At 49.4% G+C, this 21910-nt stretch overlaps 1 long non-coding RNA gene across 1 annotated transcript; it reads left to right on the top strand.

Moving 5' to 3' along the window:
* The first annotated feature begins 6462 nt into the window (after positions 1-6462).
* On the top strand, positions 6463-21499 carry LOC140411755 (uncharacterized). The gene is made up of 3 exons (XR_011940995.1): positions 6463-6535; positions 14726-14847; positions 20732-21499. It is a non-coding gene; the product is annotated as an uncharacterized lncRNA (long non-coding RNA).
* The last annotated feature ends 411 nt before the right edge of the window (positions 21500-21910 follow it).

Genomic DNA, 21910 nt, shown 5'->3' with positions numbered 1-21910 from the left:
GGTGCAGACGTGGTGGGCTGAATGGCCTCCTTCTGCACTGTAAATTCCATGATTCTATGATACGTATGTAATTTTATTTAAGCGAGTCTTTGCACCTTTTACCCTTTGAGGAATGGTGGGGGAAGGATTCATGCACTGATTATCAGACCGTTGAACCGCATTGAACACTCCGTCCATGGCCAACAAGTCCTGGCGATGAACTCAAACCCAGAGTGTCTGGTCCAGCAGCGGGGTTGCTATCACTCCCCACCAGGCCTCCTATGGTTGCAATGAAAACATTACAAAGAAAATCAATACCAACAACACAAACAGTTTGAAGTTCTTGAAAACGGTTCAATTTTTTAACTAAGGATTTTTTTTACTTGGGCTTCAATCCTGCCTTATTTTCTGTAATGAACGTGAAGTACTGCAGATTTTGGAAAACTGAAATGAGAACAGAAAGTACTGGGTATACTCAGAAAAAAGGCAGCATGACCGAGAGACAGAGGGCGCGATTCTCTCACCCCGGGGCCCGGCCGGAGAATCGTCGGGACGGGCACGAGTCATGCCACGCTGCCCCGACGCCGGTCCACCGATTCTCCGGAGCGCAGAGAATCGGCGGCATTGGCGCCGCCGCCGTCGCTCTGCGGGCCCCCCGGCGATTCTCGGCCTGGATGGACCGAGCGACCACGCTGAAAAAACCGGGTCCCGCCTGCGCCGTCCACATCTGCTCTTACCCGGCAGGACATCGGCGTGGATGCATCTGGGGGCGGCCTGGTGGGGGGGGGGGGGGGGGGGGCCTCGGCTGTGGCCTGGCCCGCGATCGGGGCCTACCGATCGACGGGACAGCCTCTCAGGCTGGGGGCCTCTTTTGTTCCGCGCCGGCCCCTGGAGCCCCACGCCATGTTGCTTTGGGGCCGACGCGGAGGAGCGTCAACACTTAGCCTCAGGATCAGAGAATCCCGCCCAGAGGGCGCGATATTTGCGGAAATTAAACCGAGTCCCGAATCAGGCATTGATCACACCCAGTTTAACATTTCAGGTCGAGGACCTGTTGCCAGAGCTGCTGAGTATTTCCAGTATTTTCTGTCCTGTTCTGTAATATTGAATTGTTTCATCATCCCTTCCACTGAAATGGTCCAACTGCCTCCCATACTTCGCCCCTGTGAGCTTGACAATTGTCAACTTGAGAAAGGGCCACCAGGTGGCACTCTCGGACAGGAGGTTTAAAAAGTTACATAAAAACAGAAGAAACAAGAGCAGGGACATGCCATTCGGCCCTGTGAGCCTGCTCCGCCATTCGTGGCCGCTTTCTGTCTCAACTCTGCCTGCCCACACTGTCCCGGTATTCCCTTAATTTCCTTAGTAACCAAAAATCGATCGATCTCCTTCTCGTGTATATCAGAACAGTTACACAACCAAACCTACAGGTGGCACTGCTGTGCAGTTTATCACAGTGCTTTGGGTGAAATTTCCAACTGGTCCAGAGGCTAGCTTCATGAAGTCCAATTTCAGAGTGTCCAAAATGTAGCCTTCCTACAGTTAATCCCTCAGACAAATGATTCTGGACTAAAACAGAAACAAACTTACACAGCCACCAAAATAATTGTCTTACCAGGAGCCTGGAACCACAAAGCCAAACCTCTCTATACCATCTAGCCAGACTTGGTGTAGCACCGGACCAAATAACCAGCTCACAAGAAATCAAACACCATACTAGAGAATCTCCCAAACCCAGGCACAGACTGAGTAAACACCAAACCCTGACGCAGCGACATTAAGCATTTAACTCAGTTCCAGACTAAGGTAAACACCAAACTAGACTTACTATGCTACGGTAAAGTTCCTGGACTTCTGGAGACATGAGTTCAAATCACCATCACAGTCGCCGGAAAGATTTAAATTCAATTAATTCGTACATTTGGAATGAATTGCTCTTTGTCACGGACAACAATTATAAAGACCCATCCGGTTCACTAATGCCCTTTTGGGAGAGGGAAATCTGCCACTCTTACCTGGTCTGGCCTACACATGACTCCAGACCCAACACAATGTGATTTACTCTGAACTGCTCAGTTACTGGTGGCTGACCATGGCCCACTGAACAGCTATTAGGGATGGGCGATAAATGTTGACCTTGCCGGCAATGCTCGCACCCCGAAATATTTTTTTTTTTAAATTGAACAAACGGTCTAACAATAATCTTTATTGACACAAGTAGGCTTACATTAATCCTACAATGAGGTTACAGTGAAAATTCACTAGTCGCCACATTCCGGCGCCTGTTCGGGTACACAGAGGGAGAATTCAGAATGTCCAATTCACCTAACAGCACGTCTTTCAGGACTTGTGGGAGGAAACCGGAGCACCCGGAGGAAACCCACGCAGACACGGGGAGAATGTGCAGACTCCGCACAGATAGTGACCCAAGCCAGAAATCGAACCTGGGACCCTGGGGCTGTGAAGCAACAGTGCTAACCACTGTGCTACCTTTCCACCCTGTGACCCGAATGTGATTAGGACCTGAAATGGGGCTTTAATCTACAATGTTAAAGTAGCAAAGCAAACTGGTGTACACTTATATGTAAGTAATATTTATTGCTGTCTGTCTGTTTCCTTTCACTAAATCTTTCAATTTCTTATTTTAATTTATTTTATGCTTTTCTAACTAATCGTGTTAACTTTTCATTTTTGTCCTACTCATTTACTTCTGTTCATCTCATATCGCTTCCCTCAACCTCAAGGGCAGCACAGCACGGTGGCACAGTGGTTAGCACTGTTGCTTCACAGTGCCAGAGTCCCAGGTTCGATTAACGGCTTGGACCACTGTCTGTGAGGAGTTTGTACTTTCCCCCTGTGTCTGCGTGGATTTCCTCCGGGTGCTCCAGTTTCTTCCCACACGTCCAAAGTTGTGCAGGTTAGGAGGGTTGGCCATGATCAAAGCACGGGGTTGCGGGAATTAGGTGGGGCAGGAGGCCGAGGTGGGGTGCTCTTTCAGAGGGTCGGTACAGGCTCAATGGGTCGAATGGCTTCCTTCTGCACTGTAGAGATTCTAACCATTCTCAGGAAGTTCCCAAAGTGCTTCATAGAGTGAATCACACCAGCATACAGTGATGGTTTCTTATGTTGGTAAGTGCGGCCGTCATTTTGAACACAGCAAGGTTCCATATATAGCAATGGAACAAACCGGTCGAGGGAGGGATGGCAATTCCAAAAGACTGGAAAACCTTCCTTCTCTTTGAAGGTGCAACAGGAGTGGGCAGCACGGTAGCATTGTGGATAGCACAATTGCTTCACAGCTCCAGGATCCCAGGTTCGATTCCGACTTGGGTCACTGTCTGTGCTGTCTGTCATTTTCCTGAAGGTGGGATTGATGCTTCTACAAGGCCCAAGCACAGGGTTGGTCTTAAGATAAACTACAGGTGGCCATTCTGTTCTTGCATTTTGTTTACATAGGAACAGAAATAAGGCATTCAGACCCTAAACCCCTGCTCTACCATTCTATTAGGTCACCTTTGATCTGTACCTGTTTACCCAGCTTAGCCCCATATTCCGAGGAACACATAGAAAAGGTGCAGCACAGAAGAAGGCCATTCAGCCCATCTTCTCCATGCTGACCCACAGGCACCCAGGTGCTTTTTCTGATCCCATCTCTCTGCACACGGCCTAGAGCGATGCAGCTTACAGCATTTACGGTGCAGATCCAGGTACTTTTTAAAGTTTCGGGTCTCTGCCTCCACCACCAACTCAGGCAGCGTATTCCAGACACCCACCATCCTCTGGGTAAAAAGCCTTTTCCTCATGTCCCCTCTAATCCTGACACAACTTAGCTTGAACTGATGGCTCCAGGTTTTTGAACTCTCTGCCAAGGGAAACAGCTCCCTCCCGTGTACTCTGTCTCCATCCCTCACAATTTTGTGCACCTCAGTCATGTCACCCCCTCGGCCTTCTCTATTCCAAGGAAAACAACCCCAACCTCTCCAATCTCTCCTCGTAGCTACAATTCTCCAGCCCTGGCAACATTCTAGTAAATCTTCTCTGCCCTCTCTGGGGTGCAATTACATAATACCTGTCATGTGGCGACCAGAACTGCACACAGTATTCCAATTGTGGCCTCACCAGTGTTTTATACATTTACATCATTCTACTGCTACTTTTGTATTCTACACCTCTGTCAATGAAGGAGAGTATAAAGAATTTAAATTAACCTAGTATCCACACAGCCTTTTGAGAGGGGGGGGGGGGGTGAGAGTTCCACATTTCCACAATATGTTGTGTGTAAAAGCGCATTCAGTGTCCATAATAAGCCTCATTTATCCGTACAGTTCAGATGATACAAAGAACAAAGAAAAGTACAGCACAGGAACATGCCCTTTGGCCCTCCAAGCCTGTGCCAATCATGATGCCCTGACCAAAAAAAACCTCCTGCCCTTACTTGGTCTGTGTCTGTATCCCTCTATTTCCTCCCTATTCATGTACCCATCCAGATGCCTCTTAAATGTTGATGTGCTCGCTCCCACCACATCCTCTGGCAGCACGTTCCAGGCACCCACCACTCTGTGTGAAAAACATACCTCGCACATCTCCCTTTCCCCCTCTCACCTTGAACCTGTGCCACTTGTGGCTGACACTTCCGCCCTCGGAAAAAGCCTCTAACTATCCACCCTTTCTATGCCTCTCATAATTTTGCAGACCTCTATCAGGTCTCCCCTCAGCCTCCGTCTTTTCAGTGGAAACAATTCTAGTTTATTCAACCTCTCCTCAGAGCCAACATCCTCGAGACCAGGCAACATCCTGGTGAACCTTCTTGCACTCTCGCCAAAGCTTCCACGTTCTTCTGACAATGTGGTGACCAGAACTGAATGCAATGCTCCAAATGCGGCCTAACCCAAGTTTTATACAGCTGCAACATGATTTCCCAACTCTTGTACTCAGTGCCCCGGCTGATACAGTTTGAGTGAGGAAGCCATTGGACCACTTGTGCTTGGCTCAGTTCTTTGAAACTCTGAAAGAGTTTTCCAGTCTATCCCCATAGACCTGCAGATTTTCTTCCTTTCGATCTGCTTCAAACCTCCTTTTAAACTGTGTACTCCAGCTCATAAAAACAAATTGAATTTAAAAAGAAATCTCCTCACCACCATCTCTTTGTCTCTGGCAGCGGAATCAAACTCTGTTGGACGTCTTAAACAGTTGACCATTGAACACCGTCAAGTAAGTGACTCCAGCTGCCTGAGTATCTTTTAACACACAACGTCCCAGAGATTAATCCGAATTAAATTATACCCACCATGCGGAGACCACTGGGCACCCACCTGCTCCTCACTTGTTTTCCTCAACAGAGCTCCTGTGAACAAGGATTCAAATCATGCCGGTTCCCTCGAGTCAGATTTCAAAGGAAGAAAGAGATTTAAGCACGTGGAGTTTGGTGGCGGAGAACCTTCCAGATTGACCCGCTGGCAAGTCACCATTCAGGATTGAGGCCTCGGACAGAGGCACGTCGATTTTCTTTACCCCGGGTCAGCATCCTGCACTCACGACAGGGAGGTTAGCCCGTCTCGCGATTTTCTCACGGTAGAAGTGAAAGGGAGCAATAGTGATGAAGGTGTGAGGCAAGAAAAGAGGTAGGAGGCAGGTATAGAGAAGCTGTGCCTCCGTGAGGACCACACACGCCTGTGAGTCAGGTGTTTACGTGTCAAGTGTCACTTCAGGAACTTAAGGTCAAAACCGGGGCACTTCAGTGCAACACCGAGGTCCCCATGTGGCCTCTCAGGTGAATGTAAAAGCTCCCATGACAAAGAACAAAGAACAAAGAAAAGTACAGCACAGGAACAGGCCCTTTAGCCTTCCAAGTCTGCACCGACCATGCTGCCCGTCTAAACTAACATTTTCTACACTTCAGGGGTCCGTATCCCTCTATTCCCATCTATTCATGTATTTGTCAAGGTGATCCTTAAATGTCACTATCGTCCCTGCTTCCACCACCTCCTCCGGCAGCGGGTTCCAGGCACCCACTACCCTCTGTGTAAAGAACCTCCTCATAGCTAATGCCCTCCATACCAGGCAACATCCTGGTAAATCTCTTCTGCACCCTCTCTAAAGCCTCCACATCCTTCTGGTAGTGTGGCGACCAGAATTGAACACTATACTCCAAGTGTGGCCTAACTCAGGCTCTATACAGACACTACTGCGAAAGAGTGCAGGCACATTCTCCCTGGTTCCTTGGCCAATATTTATTCCGAAATCAGAAGCAGATGACCCGGTGATTATCACATTGCTGCTTGTGGGAGCTTACATGAATTGGTTTCCACATTTCCGGCATTGCAACAGTGACCACACTTCAGAAGTACTTCCTTGGCTGTAAAGCATTTTGGGAGGCCTCTAAAGCAGTGAAAAGTGCTATATCTGTTCAACTTCCGTCTTTCTTTCCCCTACAGCAGGGGTTCCCAAACCGTGGGTTGGGCCCCCCCGCCCCAGTGAGGCGACGGGGTGAGATTTTGCAGTTGTGAATTGCAAGGGCAGTAGCCTCTGTCGGAAAGCCTGCCTGTGCAAACCTCTGGTGAGTCTAGTTGTTTGGTTTTGAAAAGGTTTGATGACTAGGAAATTTCAAGACATGTGATTAGTACCTTTTGTCTATGAAATCAATGGTGCAACCCATTACATGACATGCCCCCGTGACTGGTATGCATGCCGTGTGTCATCTTGACTGCTCATGGCAGCCTAATCAAGACTTGATTTAAATGCCAGGATTGGGGGGGGGGGGGTGCTTGTGTTGTACCTATTTACAGAGATAGTGATATTCTTCTGTTATGTCAACACATCCTACCTGTGTCCAGTTCATATATAGGCACGTCAGCCTGTGACGTTATCGTGTCAGGGTTATTCCCCATGTATCTCCTTGAAATGGGCCTACGCAGTACCAGCTATCTTTTGCTGATACTTCTCTTTGCATGCCACTCTGCTCCTTTATCTCCCTCTCTTCATATCTCTTCAGCTGTTGTGTTCATACACTGCCTTCTAACTATCTGGCCTTAAGCCCGGCACATTACTCATCTCTTTCCACAAACTTTTGGTGAGTAATGACTGTTCTAACACTGGGCTGTGACCTCATCTTGCCTGTGACCTCCTAAAATGACTTCCAGTGCAGAATTAGTTCAATGTGTGTGTTTTATATTAGGAAATGCTTGTTAAGGTTAACATAATTAGAATTTACCTGGCCCACTTCTCCTACAGCAGTAACAGGCTGGCTTGTATTATGGCTCCAATCTTCAGTTTCAAATATTCACTGAGGGCTAAGTATCAGTGGGGCCCAGAGGCTCAGGGGACAAGACAGTGCCCAGCAAAGAGTCAGCCATTCAAGCGAGGAGCAGAGGGGAGGGGGAAATTAGAGGGGAGGGGAGGGCGGGGGGGAAATAAACATTATTGGGTGCGCTCTCAGTTACTGAATCTGAGCGTACAGAGCGGAGAGGATTAAACATAGTGAAGCCGGGCACCAGGAATAGAATAAGCAGGAAAGCAAAGCTGACTTAAGTGCCAATTAAAAGGGTGGAAGCGGTTTCCAGGGCACTGACATTAATTGCCAAGCTTCACATCTCCATGTAATGGCTCGGATTTTACACGTCACGCACCCAGCTTGGCAGATAACCGTCACATTAGCCCGATGGCTCTGTATCCCAGGCAACGCTGTGCTACGGCAGAGAGAGAGGTGGGAAGCTGCGTACATAGCAGCTTTACCTCAGAGCCAGAATTAGAGCCTTAGACCAGAAATAAATCAACCTCCCAAAATAGCTGAGGAAAATAATACATTTTGCTGCAGTAACTCCTACCAGAGAGCTGCTAAATGCCGCTTATGCATATCTCTGTGTCTGTGCATGTGAGGGTGTGTATATATACATATATAGTACATATTTATATATATATATATATATATAGTGTGTGATCCCATGCATAAATGTGTGTGTGTATATATTTATATATGTGTATATATCTGTGTGTACATGTGTCTATTTTTATGTATTTTTGGGTATGGTCAGGTGTTTCTTTATTCACAGTATATGGGAATCAATGGCCTGATAGTCTATCAGGGCCCTTTGCACCGGGAAAAAAGTATGTAACCTCACAACAGAAGCAGTTTCTTGTCCAAGCGATCCCATTGCCTGTTTCCCTTGAAGCGATGCCGGAATTGGGAAACGCAATTGGGCGGAGAATCGCGCGTCAGCCGACAATCGGGGCCGGCGCCTGGCACCCCAGACGGAATGCCACGCCCCAGTGACAATCGGGGCTGGCGCCTGGCACCCCAGACGGAATGCCACGCTCCAGCGACAATCGGGGCCGGCGCCTGGCACCCCAGACGGAATGCCACGCTCCAGTGACAATCGGGGCTGGCGCCTGGCACCCCAGACGGAATGCCACGCTCCAGCGACAATCGGGGCCGGCGCCTGGCACCCCAGACGGAATGCCACGCTCCAGCGACAATCGGGGCCGGCGCCTGGCACATCAGACGGAATGCCACGCTCCAGCGACAATCGGGGCCGGCGCCTGGCACCCCAGACGGAATGCCACGCTCCAGCGACAATCGGGGCCGGCGCCTGGCACCCCAGGCGGAATGCCATGCTCCAGCGACAATCGGGGCCGGCGCCTGGCACCCCAGACGGAATGCCACGCTCCAGTGACAATCGGGGCCGGCGCCTGGCACCCCAGACGGAATGCCACGCTCCAGTGCCTCGACAGCGGCATGACAGCGGGGGACTACCAGGATGCCGCTGACTGTCCACTTATGCCATGGGTCATATATGTTTGCCTCCCCAGGCCACCCTCCCCGAGGTACCCTCTGGCCCCAGCTGCCCCATCAACGGGATGGGGGTGCGCCAGCACAACCAGTGCCATCCTCTTGGCTGGAATGAGGGCGTGTGGGATGTGGAGTGCTTATATACACTCGGCAGGTTCTTGAGTGCCAATCCGAATCACTTGCCCGCATTCATTGGAATTACATCCGGTACACATGGCGCTTGTGCTAGCCCATTAGAATGGCCTGAATCACTCCAGGACCAGCGCCATGTTGGGGGCCGTAGAACTCACGCAATTCCGTCCCAGCGTCAGCACGTAGTCTCTGAAACTGAGAATCCGGCCCACTTTGTCTGAAGCCGATGGGACCAAGTAGTCAAACAATCTCCCCTGGATGTGGAGGATCGGGCTTTTCTGTTTGTTTTATCGATTAGTGCCGATGGCCAATATTGGAATCGAATCCGGGCCCTAGGCATCATTAACACCACGCTCTAACCATCTGAGCTAACAGGCCGTAGGGCTTGTCTGAGGTGCCTCACTTACACAGGGCAGGTGTTGCTCATTTTCCTGCTGAAGTGCAGGATCAGGTTCCCGGTGGAAGTGCAAGTCTGCCGCTATCCCAGAGAAACGTGTTGTGGGGGCTTGCAGTACAGGGGCACTGACTGTAACAACGGAAGGCTCCTCAATGCAACTATTTACATGATGCTGAATTAACTCATCTTCAGAAAACCCATCAGTTGGAGGGGAGATTAGAGGGAGAGGCAGCCACCTCAAGGCATTTTCCTCCAGTCCAAGGTTCTTGCTGGCTTCCCACTGTAAGATTAACCTCCTCCTCCCACTCCCAACCCTGTCAACCACACCGCCCCCCCTCCCCTCCGCCACCCATGCCAGCAATCTGCCAGCTCCATCTTACCCATCTCTTCCTCTAACTCTCTGTGAGAAGGTGGTGGTGAGCTATCTTCTTGAACCGCTGCAGCCCATGTCATGTAGGAAAACCTACAGCGCGTTTAGGGAGGGAGTTTCAGGATTTTGACCCAGTGACAGTGAAGGAACGGCGATATATTTCCAAGTCAAGTGGTGGGTGGAAATCGTTCAGATGGTGTTGTTCCTATGTAGCTGCTGCTCTTGTCCTTCTAAATGGTAGTGGTCATGGGGTTGGAAAGTGCTGGCTAAGGGACCTTGGTGAGTTTCTGCAGTGCATCTTGTAGATGGTACACACGGCTGCTAGTGCGGGTCGGTTGAGAAGGAAGTGAATGTTTGTGGAAGGGCGTCCAATCAAGCGGGCTGCTTTGTCCTGGATGATGTCGAGCTTCTTGAGTGTTGTTGGAGCTGCACTCATCCAGGAATAGGGAGAGTATTCCATCACACTCCTGACTTGTGCCTTGGAGGGGAGAACAAGCTTTGGGGAACCAAGAGGTGAGTTACTCGCCACGGGATCCCCAGCCTCTGACTTGCCCCAGTATTTACATACATAGAAACATACATAATGGACTGGATTCTCCCAAAATGGGGCTCTGTCCCCCACGCTGGCGTACAAACGCTGGCGTTTCACTCCCCAGTTTCCTGAGAAAAATAAAAGTCGATTCACTAACCTGCAGGGGGCTACCAGGGACCCGGAGGGCTTCACACTGCTTTGGCTGCAGATACGGGCCCTCGCACTTCCAGTTCCGGGTCCATGCATGTGTACGGTGGCGGCCTCCAGCGGCCGCGCCAAGCGCCATGGTGGACGCGGACTGCGAAGGCAGCTCCGTAATATAGGTCCCCTCCCATCGGCCACGCGCCCCTGCATCGGACCGGTCCGATCCGTGCTCCGGCCACCCATAAGGCCCTCCCCAGTGCCCAATACCCCCTCCCCCCAGGGTGGCCACAGACTGAGTCTGCAGCCGCCACGTGAGAGTCCCGACCGGCAACACCATGTTAGCTCCACGCCGTCGGGAACTCGGCCGGTCGGGAGCGGAGGATCGCTGGGAGGGCCTCTGGCAATGGCCCCCCAGCCACGTGGCGTAATTCGTGGATGCGCGGATATTCGGGGCCCAGAGAATCGTCGGAGCGGCGTCGGACCCGATTCCGTTGGGGAAGTTGTTTCTCCGCCCCCGCGCCAAATGCAATTTCGCGTGGGGCTGAGGAGAATCCAGCCCAATATCTTCAATATTGTATCAATATCTTCTTTAATCAGCGTTGCTGGTCCAGTTTTGTTTCTGATCGATGGTAACCCGCAGGATGTTGATACATGGTGCAGTTACAATTGGAGATGCAAAGGAGAACTGCAGAAGCAGCGAGATCATTGACCATCATAGGACTATGATGTGGAGATGCCGGCGTTGGACTGGGGTGAGCACAGTAATAAGTCTTACAACACCAGGTTAAAGTCCAACAGGTTTGTTTCCATGTCACTAGCTTTCGGAGCGCTGCTCCTTCCTCAGGTGAATGAAGAGGTATGTTCCAGAAACATATATATAGACAGATTCAAAGATGCCAGACAATGCTTTGAATGCGAGCATTAACAGGTGATCAAATCTTTACAGATCCAGCGATGGGGTAACCCCAGGTTAAAGAGGTGTGAATTGTGTCAAGCCAGGACAGTTGGTTGGATTTCGCAGGCCAGATGGTGGGGGATGAATGTAATGCGACATGAATCCCAGGTCCCGGTTGAAGCCACACTCATGTGTGCGGAACTTGGCTATAAGCTTCTGCTCGGCGATTCTGCGTTGTTGCGCGCCCTGAAGGCCGCCTTGGAGAACGCTTACCCGGAGATCAGAGGCTGAATGCCCTTGACTGCTGAAGTGTTCCCCGACTGAAAGGGAACATTCCTGCCTGGTGATTGTCGCGCGATGTCCGTTCATTCGTTGTCGCAGCGTCTGCATGGTCTCGCCAATGTACCACGCTTCGGGACATCCTTTCCTGCAGCGTATGAGGTAGACAACGTTGGCCGAGTCGCACGAGTATGTACCGCGTACCTGGTGGGTGGTGCTCTCACGTGTAATGGTGGTATCCATGTCAATGATCTTGCACGTCTTGCAGAGATTGCCATGGCAGGGTTGTGTGGTGTCGTGGTCACTGTTCTGAAGGCTGGGTAGTTTGCTGCAAACAATGGTTTGTTTGAGGTTGCGCGGTTGTTTGAAGGCAAATAGTGGGGGTGTGGGGATGACCTTGGCAAGATGTTCATCTTCATCGATGACGTGTTGAAGGCTGTGAAGAAGATGACGTAGTTTCTCCGCTCCGGGAAAGTACTGGACGACGAAGGGTATTCTGCCAGTTGTGTCCCATGTTTGTCTTCTGAGGAGGTCGGTGCGTTTTTTTGCTGTGGCGCGTTGGAACTGTCGATCGATGAGTCGAGCACCATATCCCGTTCGTACGAGAGCATCTTTCAACGTCTGTAGATGTCTGTTACGCTCCTGCTCGTCTGAGTTGATCCTGTGTGTACGGAGAGCTTGTCCATAGGGGATGGCTTCTTTAATGTGTTTAGGGTGGAAGCTGGAGAAGTGGAGCATCGTGAGGTTATCCGTGGGTTTGTGGTAAAGCGAAGTGCTGAGGTGACCGTCCTTGATGGAGACGAGTGTGTCCAAGAATGCAACTGATTTTGGAGAGTAGGCCATGGTGAGTCTGATGGTTGGATGGAACTTATTGATGTCATTGTGTAGTCGTTTCAGTGATTCTTCGCCGTGGGTCCAAAGGAAAAGAATGTCATTGATGTATCTGGTGTATAACGTCGGTTGAAGGTCCTGTGCGGTGAGTAGGTCCTGTTCAAACTTGTGCATGAAGATTTTGGCCTTTTGGGGAACGAATTTGGTCCCCATGGCTGTTCTGTGCGTCTGGATGAAGAACTTGTTGTCGAAGGTGAAGACGTTGTGATCCAGAATGAAGCGGATGAGTTGCAGAATTGCGTCTGGAGATTGGCAGTTGTTGGTGTTGAGTACTGAGGCTGTTGCAGCAATGCCGTCGTCATGGGGGATGCTGGTGTAGAGTGCCGAGACGTCCATTGTGACGAGGAATGTTCCTAGTTCAACTGGTCCATGGGTGCTGAGTTTCTGTAGGAAGTCCGTCGTGTCGCGACAGAAGCTGGGCGTACCTTGTACGATGGGTTTCGCACCCCAATACGCCAACATCTTCATGCACAAGTTTGAACAGGACCTACTCACCGCACAGGACCTTCAACCGATGTTATACACCAGATACATCAATGACATTTTTTTCCTTTGGACCCACGGTGAAAAATCACTGAAACGACTACACGATGACATCAATAAGTTCCATCCCACCATCAGACTCACCATGGACTACTCTCCAAAATCGGTCGCATTCTTGGACACACTCGTCTCCATCAAGGACGGTCACCTCAGCACTTCGCTTTACCACAAACCCACGGATAACCTCACGATGCTCCACTTCTCCAGCTTCCACCCTAAACACATTAAAGAAGCCATCCCCTATGGACAAGCGCTCCGTATACACAGGATCTACTCAGACGAGGAGGAGCGTAACAGACATCTACAGACGTTGAAAGATGCCCTCGTACGAACGAGATATGGCACTCGGCTCATCGATCGACAGTTCCAACGCGCCACAGCAAAAAACCGCACCGATCTCCTCAGAAGGCAAACATGGGACACAACCGACAGAGTACCCTTCGTCGTCCAGTACTTTCCCGGAGCGGAGAAACTACGACATCTTCTTCACAGCCTTCAACATGTCATCGATGAAGGTGAACATCTCGCCAAGGTCATCCCCACACCCCCACTACTTGCCTTCAAACAACCGCGCAACCTCAAACAAACCATTGTTTGCAGCAAACTACCCAGCCTTCAGAACAGTAACCACGACACCACACAACCCTGCCATTGCAATCTCTGCAAGACATGCCTGATCATCAACATGGATACCACCATTACACGTGAGAACACCGCCCACCAGGTACGCGGTACGTACTCGTGCGACTCGGCCAGCGTTGTCTACCTCATACGCTGCAGGAAAGGATGTCCCGAAGCGCGGTACATTGGCGAGACCATGCAGACGCTGCGACAACGAATGAACGGACATCACACAACAATCACCAGGCAGGAATGTTCCCTTCCAGTCGGGGAACACTTCAGCAGTCAAGGGCATTCAGCCTCTGATCTCCGGGTAAGCGTTCTCCAAGGTGGCCTTCAGGACGCGCGACAACGCAGAATCGCCGAGCAGAAACTTATAGCCAAGTTCCGCACACATGAGTGCGGCCTCAACCGCGACCTGGGATTCATGTTGCATTACATTTATCCCCCACCATCTGGCCTGCGAAATCCTACCAACTGTCCTGGCTTGACACAATTCACACCTCTTTAACCTGGGGTTACCCCATCTCTGGATCTGTAAAGATTTAATCACCTGCTAATGCTCGCATTCCAAGCATTGTCTGGCATCTTTGAATTTGTCCATATATATGTTTCTGGAACATACCTCTTCATTCACCTGAGGAAGGAGCAGCGCTCCGAAAGCTAGTGACATGGAAACAAACCTGTTGGACTTTAACCTGGTGTTGTAAGACTTCTTACTGTGATCATCGGACTAGACAAGGATTCAGAGATTGAGGGGAGGGGGTGATGATGCCATGGTTTCATAAACAAGGATTTGGATTTTTAAATTGATGCACTGGTGGGCTGACGGGCACCGGAGGTCAGCGAGCACAGGAGTAATGGGAGAACGGAATTTGGTACTCGGAGTTCAGATACGGCAGCAGAGTTATGGATGAGTTCAGGAGGGAGACCGGTGAGCATTGGAACAGTCACATGGGTGAGGTTTGTAACAGCAGGCGGGCTACCACAGGGGAAAAGATGGACAGAGTTACAGAGATGGAAGTGGACAATTTTGGTGATGGAGAAACAATGCAAAATGGACTTGTTCCCGAAAGGAAATTCAGCCCCTAAATTGTTTACGATTTAAACCTCTTTGTACGTCACTGCTATTTTATGGTTTTGACTTCTTCAAACAGACACTGCACCTGCTGCTCCTGATTCCTTCCAGCCCCGGCAACAGCTTAAATGATCTACTGTTCCCAGGAAGCAGCGATACTAATGGACGTACAACATGATGATAATAGGTCTGCGAGCAGCTGTAAGTAGTCAGAGTGACTTGATTGCAAACCGTGTAATTGATTAAAGAGACGCTGTCACTCAGGTTCTCTCTCTTCTTCCTCTCACCGTCCCTTACCAATTCAGGATTTTGCTTTTCCTTCTAACCTTCTTTCATTTATCTGTTTGGCTCAAAGACAGAAAGAAAGAACTTGCATTTCAGGATGATGGGACACCATCCTCCAGCCTCCCCGAACAGGCGCCGGAATGTGGCGACTAGGGGCTGTAGCCACGTAAAATGGCTGCCTCCCGATTAATTTGGCCAAAACCCGATTTAAAATGGCTAACCGAAAAGGCTGATGGGAAAAGCAGGTAACAAGACACAAACGGATAGCTGCAGGCAGAATATCATATTCGGATCTGGGAAAGTCGGCCCAGATCGATACTCAAGACCATTAGCAGCACATCAACCCTGACATCTGCAGTTATACTCAGGACTCTTAACAGCCCATCAACCCAGACATCTGCAGTTTAATCGGCTATCCCCGGGAACAATTGCAACACATTAGCAATTGAATACCGGGCCAGACCTGTCGGCGCCTGCAGTGGCCGAAACAAAGGCAGGTGAACGACCACCCCCCGATCGGGGAATCGCCTCGCAATTGGACGTATTGAACCCAGTGATTGGGAACAAGTCTAATCACTTGGGACTCAGGGTCAAGCGCCGCCCCGGGAGGCGGGAAGCCCCTGGGCCCTATAAAGTGAGGGGCCAAGTTCAGATCTCTCTCTCTCTCCCTTCTTCGCCTGCTCGAGACCTTCGCAAGAACAGCAACCGGCAACTGTAAGTTTGAATCCAGCGATCGCTATCCGATAAAGACTCCTAGCCATCGACCTGCATCAGCCTTTTGAATCCCGCGGGCCAGATTTGATTGGACAAGCCATTCGTTTCCCTGACCTGGTGGGCTCTTCCTAAAGTTAAGTATTGGCCAGTAGTGATAGGTTTATTATATAGATAGTAGGAGTATTGTGTAAGCATTAGTTGTTGTATATAATAAATGACCGTTGATTTCAATCTTACTAAGCGGTGTGCTGACTTATTAATCATAAATTGAACTTGAACCACGTGGCGGTATCATAAAGATACCTGGTGACTCGTGAGCAAAGGTGACGTAATCAGAGCTAATAAACTAAGGCTAAAAAGAGCAACAGGGCTTTTCACAGTAACTTCATTGTAGCCTACTTGTGACCATAAGCGATTTACATTTACATTACATTTACATTTACATTCCAAAGCCCTTTAGATAATTAAATATTTTTGAAGCGTAATAACTGCTGAAACGTAGAAAACACAGCAGCCAATTTGTAAACTGCAAGCCCTGACAAACAGCAGTGTGATAATGAGCACATGTAGTCTTCGTAGCGTTGACTGAGAGATAATCAACATCCTGGGGGTTGCCATTGATCAGAAACTGAACTAGACTAGCCACATTAATACAGTGGCTACCAGGGCAGGTCAAAGGCTAGGAATCCTACGGCAAAGAACTCACCTCCTGACCCCCCCCCCCCCCCCCCCACCCCCCCACAAAGCCTGTCCACCACCTACAAGGCACAAGTCAGGAGTATAATGGAATACTCTCCCCTTGCCTGGTTGAGTGCAGCTCCAAGAACACTCAAGAAGCTCGACACCATCCAGGACAAAGCAGCCCGCTTGATTGCTCCCCCTTCCACAAACATTCTAACCCTCCACCACAATGAACAGTAGCAACCGTGTGTACCATCTACAAGATGCACTGCAGTAACTCACCAAGGTTCCTCAGACAGCACTTTCCAAACCCACGACCACGACCATCTAGAAGGACAAGAGTAGCAGATACCTGGGAACCCCACAACCTGGAGGTTTCCCTCCAAGTCACTCACCACCTCAACTTGAAAATATATCGCCGGGGCAACATCCTAGAACTCCCTCCCTAACAGTACAGTGGGTGTACCTACACCTCAAGGACTGCAGTGGTTCAAGAAGGCAGCTCACCGTCCATCATCTGAAGGGCAACTAGGGATGGGCAATATATGCTGGCCTAACCAGCGACGCCCACATCACGTAAATGAATAAAAATAAATAAACAAATAAATAAATAAATATTGGCCAAGGAGAACCCCCCCCCCCCCCCCCGTCCTCTTCATTGAAATAGTGGCCATGGAATCCTCTACATCCATCTGAGAGTTCAGGCGGAGCCTCCATTTAACATGCCAGGTCTTCCGCTCTCCAGTTAGTCAGAGTTTGAACGTACCATGGAAGATGCCCTACTGAACATGGAGATAGGCCAACGAGAGGCGAGGCCATATTGGATTTGGTACTGGGTAATGAACCAGGACAGGTGTTAGATTTGGAGGTAGGTGAGCACTTTGGTGATAGTGACCACAATTCGATTACGTTTACTTTAGTGATGGAAAGGGATAGGTATATACCGCAGGGCAAGAGTTATATCTGGGGCAAAGGCAATTATGATGCGATGAGGCAAGACTTAGGATGCATCGGATGGAGAGGAAAACTGCAGGGGATGGGCACAATGGAAATGTGGAGCTTGTTCAAGGAACAGCTACTGCGTGTCCTTGATAAGTATGTACCTGTCAGGCAGGGAGGAAGTGGTCGAGCAAGGAAACCGTGGTTTACTAAAGCAGTCAAAACACTTGTCAAGAGGAAGAAGGAGGCTTATGTAAAGATGAGACATGAAGGTTCAGTTAGGGTGCTCGAGAGTTACAAGTTAGCTAGGAAGGAACTAAAGAGAGAGCTAAGAAGAGCCAGGAGGGGACATGAGAAGTCTTTGGCAGGTAGGATCAAGGATAACCCTAAAGCTTTCTATAGATATGTCAGGAATAAACGAATAACTAGGGTAAGAGTAGGGCCAGTCAAGGACAGTAGTGGGAAGTTGTGCTTGGAGTCCGAGGAGATAGGAGAGAACATAAGACCATAAGAACTAGGAGCAGGAGTAGGCCACCTGGCCCCTCGAGCCTGCTCCACCATTCAATGATCTTTTGTGGACTGAGCTCCACTTTCCGGCCCGAACACCATTACCCTTAATCCCTTTATTCTTCTAAAAACTATCTATTTTTATCTTAAAAACATTTAATGAAGGAAATCCCTCTACCAGAGGTGCTAAATGAATATTTTTTGTCTGTATTCACACAGGAAAAAGACAATGTTGTTGAGGAGAATACCGAGATTCAGGCTACTAGACTAGAAGGGCTTGAGGTTCATAAGGAGGAGGTGTTAGCAATTCTGGAAAGTGTGAAAATAGATAAGTCCCCTGGGTCGGATGGTATTTATCCTAGGATTCTCTGGGAAGCTAGGGAGGAGATTGCTGAGCCTTTGGCTTTGATCTTTAAGTCATCTTTGTCTACAGGAATAGTGCCAGAAGACTGGAGGATAGCAAATGTTGTCCCCTTGTTCAAGAAGGGGAGTAGAGACAACCCAGGTACCTATAGACCAGTGAGCCTTACTTCTGGTGTGGGCAAAATCTTGGAAAGGTTTATAAGAGATAGGATGTATAATCATCTGGAAAGGAATAATTTGATTAGAGATAGTCAACACGGTTTTGTGAAGGGTAGGTCGTGCCTCACAAACCTTATTGAGCTCTTTGAGAAGGTCACCAAACAGATGGATGAGGGTGGATGTGGTGTACATGGATTTCAGTAAAGCGTTTGATAAGGCTCCCCACGGAAGGCTACTGCAGAAAATACGGAGGCATGGGATTCAGGGTGATTTAGCAGTTTGGATCAGAAATTGGCTAGCTGGATGAAGACAAAGGGTGGTGGTTGATGGGAAATGTTCAGACTGGAGTTCAGTTACTAGTGGTGTACTGTTTTGGGGCCACTGCTGTTTGTCATTTTTATAAATGACCTGGAGGAGGGCTTGGAAGGATGGGTGAGTAAATTTGCAGATGACACTAAAGTCAGTGAAGTTGTGGACAGTGCGGAAGGATGTTACAAGTTACAGAGGGACATAGATAAGCTGCAGCGCTGGGCTGAGAGGTGGCAAATGGAGTTTAATGCAGAAAAGTGTGAGGTGATTCATTTTGGAAGGAATAACAGGAAGACAGAGTACTGGGCTAATGGTAAGATTCTTGGCAGTGTGGATGAGCAGAGAGACCTCGGTGTCCATGTACATAGATCCCTGAAAGTTGCCACCCAGGTTGAGAGGGTTGTTAAGAAGGCATACGGTGTGTTAGCATTTATTGGTAGAGGGATTGAGTTTCGGAGCCATGAGGTCATGTTGCAGCTGTACAAAACTCTGGTGCGGCCGCATTTGGAGTATTGCGTGCAATTCTGGTCGCCGCATTATAGGAAGGATGTGGAAGCATTAGAAAGGGTGCAGAGGAGATTTACCAGAATGTTGCCTGGTATGGAGGGAAGATCTTATGAGGGAAGGCTGAGGGACTTGAGGCTGTTTTCGTCAGAGAGAAGAAGGTTAAGAGGTGACTTAATTGAGGCATACAAGATGATCAGAGGATTAGATAGGGAACAGTGAGAGCCTTTTTCCTCGGATGGTGATGTCCAGCACGAGGGGACATAGCTCTAAATTGAGGGGAGATAGATATAGGACAGATGTCAGAGGTATGTTCTTTACTCAGAAAGTTGTAAGGGCGTGGAATGCCCTGCCTGCAACAGTAGTGGACTCGCCAACACTAAGGGCATTCAAATGGTCATTGGATAGACATATGGATGATAAGGGAATAGTGTAGTTGGGCTTTAGAGTGGTTTCACAGGTCGGCGCAACATCGAGGGCCGAAGTGCCTGTACTGCGCTGTAATGTTCTATGTTCTATTTTCTATGGACCCCTCGGAAGTCCCAACGCAGTGACACTGAGGGAATCGCCCGGGAAGATTGAACTTCCTCTGCTGTTTGGGAATCTTCGAAAAGGCCTCTGACTCTGAGTTAGTGTCAGAGACATCAGACAGTTCTGGATTACTCACCTGGATATTTACTCAGGAAATGGTGGTGGAAAATCCTAATCTAACTCCTGGGGAACTATACAACTGATCCTCTAATCACACTGACCACCACTACGGCCCGACTTCCCGAATATCAACCGGAATCGAGTTCACCACCCGACTACCTGCCTTACCCCTCCCCCCCGACTCTCCCACCGACCTGATCTGACTGCCCCCTGACCCACCTATTCACCCGAAGCACCTCCCACCCTCCTACCACCTCACCCATCTACCACCCTCCCACCTCATTCACCCACCCACCGCTCTGAACACCTTGCCACCCCACCCATCTGCCATACGACCAGCCTATCCGCTTGCCCCCACCCACCTTCCACCTAACCATCTCACTCACCCCCCTGCCTTCCTGCCACCCTATCCAACTACCACCATGCCCAGCTGTCACCCTGCCCCATTACCTCAGCCACCCTAACCCCTTACCACTTACCTCATCCGCTTCACCCTCTCACCACCTCCCTCCCCCCCCTCCTACCTACTACACTTAATTTCATAGAAACTTTGGGACATTTAACTCTTTACGTACCAGAATGCAGCTGTTGCTGCTGCTGAAAGAGGGCGTAGCTTCTGTGTGGATTCTCTTCACTGGTCTCTCCAAGGTTCCCTGCCCTGACTGAGCTTTGCCGGATCCCCCATCGGGTGATTGCGCAGAAAAATCACAGGAAGGCAACCTGGTAGTTTTTGGCCTGTTCGGGGTCGGAAGTAGGGCTTCCAACCCTGATCAGAAGAATTAGGCCAGGTTTTGTAACAGAGCAACACCATTGGCTGATGTAATGTCACCTGTTCAGCAATGACATAATCAGAGCGCTTTGTGGGTTTTGTGGAGTTCACCATTGTACCTGATTTGAGCAGCATCTTGTAAATAAACCACTTACACTATGTTATACGTGTGTCACCTCTGATTCATTCTCTTTGTGGCTACAGCAAAGAACATAACAAAAGAGAAAGTGGCAATGAGATCTGGGCCATCTGGAAAACGGGAGACAAACAACTTTCGGCAATGATTTTGTCAGCCAGAAAGAGGAATCATCGACAGAGATCCAGGCCCATACACCATCGGGAGTGAAGTCAGGAGAATTATCGCTGACGTCCAAGCAAAATCATCATTGTGACAAATAAAAACACTCTCAAGTAACTGCTTGGACACCGTACAGTTTGTAGCAGAGCGCCAGCGAATCATCCTGTCAATCGTGACAGCCCCTAAAGTGCAAGTTATAGGGTTTTCAAAAGGAAAAAACTATCGGACAACTGTGAGTTACTGGGGACTTACGTCAAGCGGAGGATTGAAGTTTTCAATATACTTACCTGTGGTGATGTGCATCACTGTGGGTACACGGGGGGTTAATGTCAATACATGTAGGCTAGCTAGACACTAGAGGGAGCACCACAGACATCACACACATACACTCAACCAATAGATCAGTTAGATAGGACACTACCAATGGACATTCACGATACACAAGGAGGTGACATGACCACAGGAGGGCATTACACCAACCTATATATAAAGGACACCACACACATGATCTGCCTCTTTCCAGTGGAGACAGTCAGTGAGTAGAGACACAGGGTTGATTCAATATTACACCCACCACATGGATTGCAGCAACTGGTTAGTCAGTCTGGGTAGCTATAGTAGGATTAGCAGTAGTGTCGAACCCGAGGAATAGAAGTGTAAATAGTTTAATAAACGTGTTGAAGTTATCTCCACGTCTGAACCTTCCTTTGTCAAGTGCACCACAAGGAAGCCGCTTAAGCTACATCTAGAGCATAACAAATCATTACGGTTTAAGTGGGTAGAGTGGCAGAGACCTTCACAAGGCACTCAAATGGACTGCGGGAACCTACAGGGCTACCGATTCTGCAACCTGCTGCCTGGGAATCGATGGCGAGGCACAGAAACAACTAGTCTCCTTGTGCGTTGTGAGTTTGTCTGCTTTAAACAGAGGGAAAATAAATGTCAGGGAAGGCACAGTAGCGCAGATCAGGGACCTGCAATCCAGAAATGGGGGAATTAAAGGCACCATGGACATATTTGATGAGCAGGAGGAGGAGACGGAACTTTTATGACCAGCTCACCTTCCCCAGCTCAGTTGGGAGGAA

Source organism: Scyliorhinus torazame, chromosome 4 (genome assembly GCF_047496885.1).
Source record: "Scyliorhinus torazame isolate Kashiwa2021f chromosome 4, sScyTor2.1, whole genome shotgun sequence".
Lineage (NCBI taxonomy): Eukaryota > Metazoa > Chordata > Chondrichthyes > Carcharhiniformes > Scyliorhinidae > Scyliorhinus > Scyliorhinus torazame.
The sequence above is the reverse complement of the archived record's forward strand: the minus strand, read 5'-3'. Positions and strand labels throughout refer to the sequence as shown.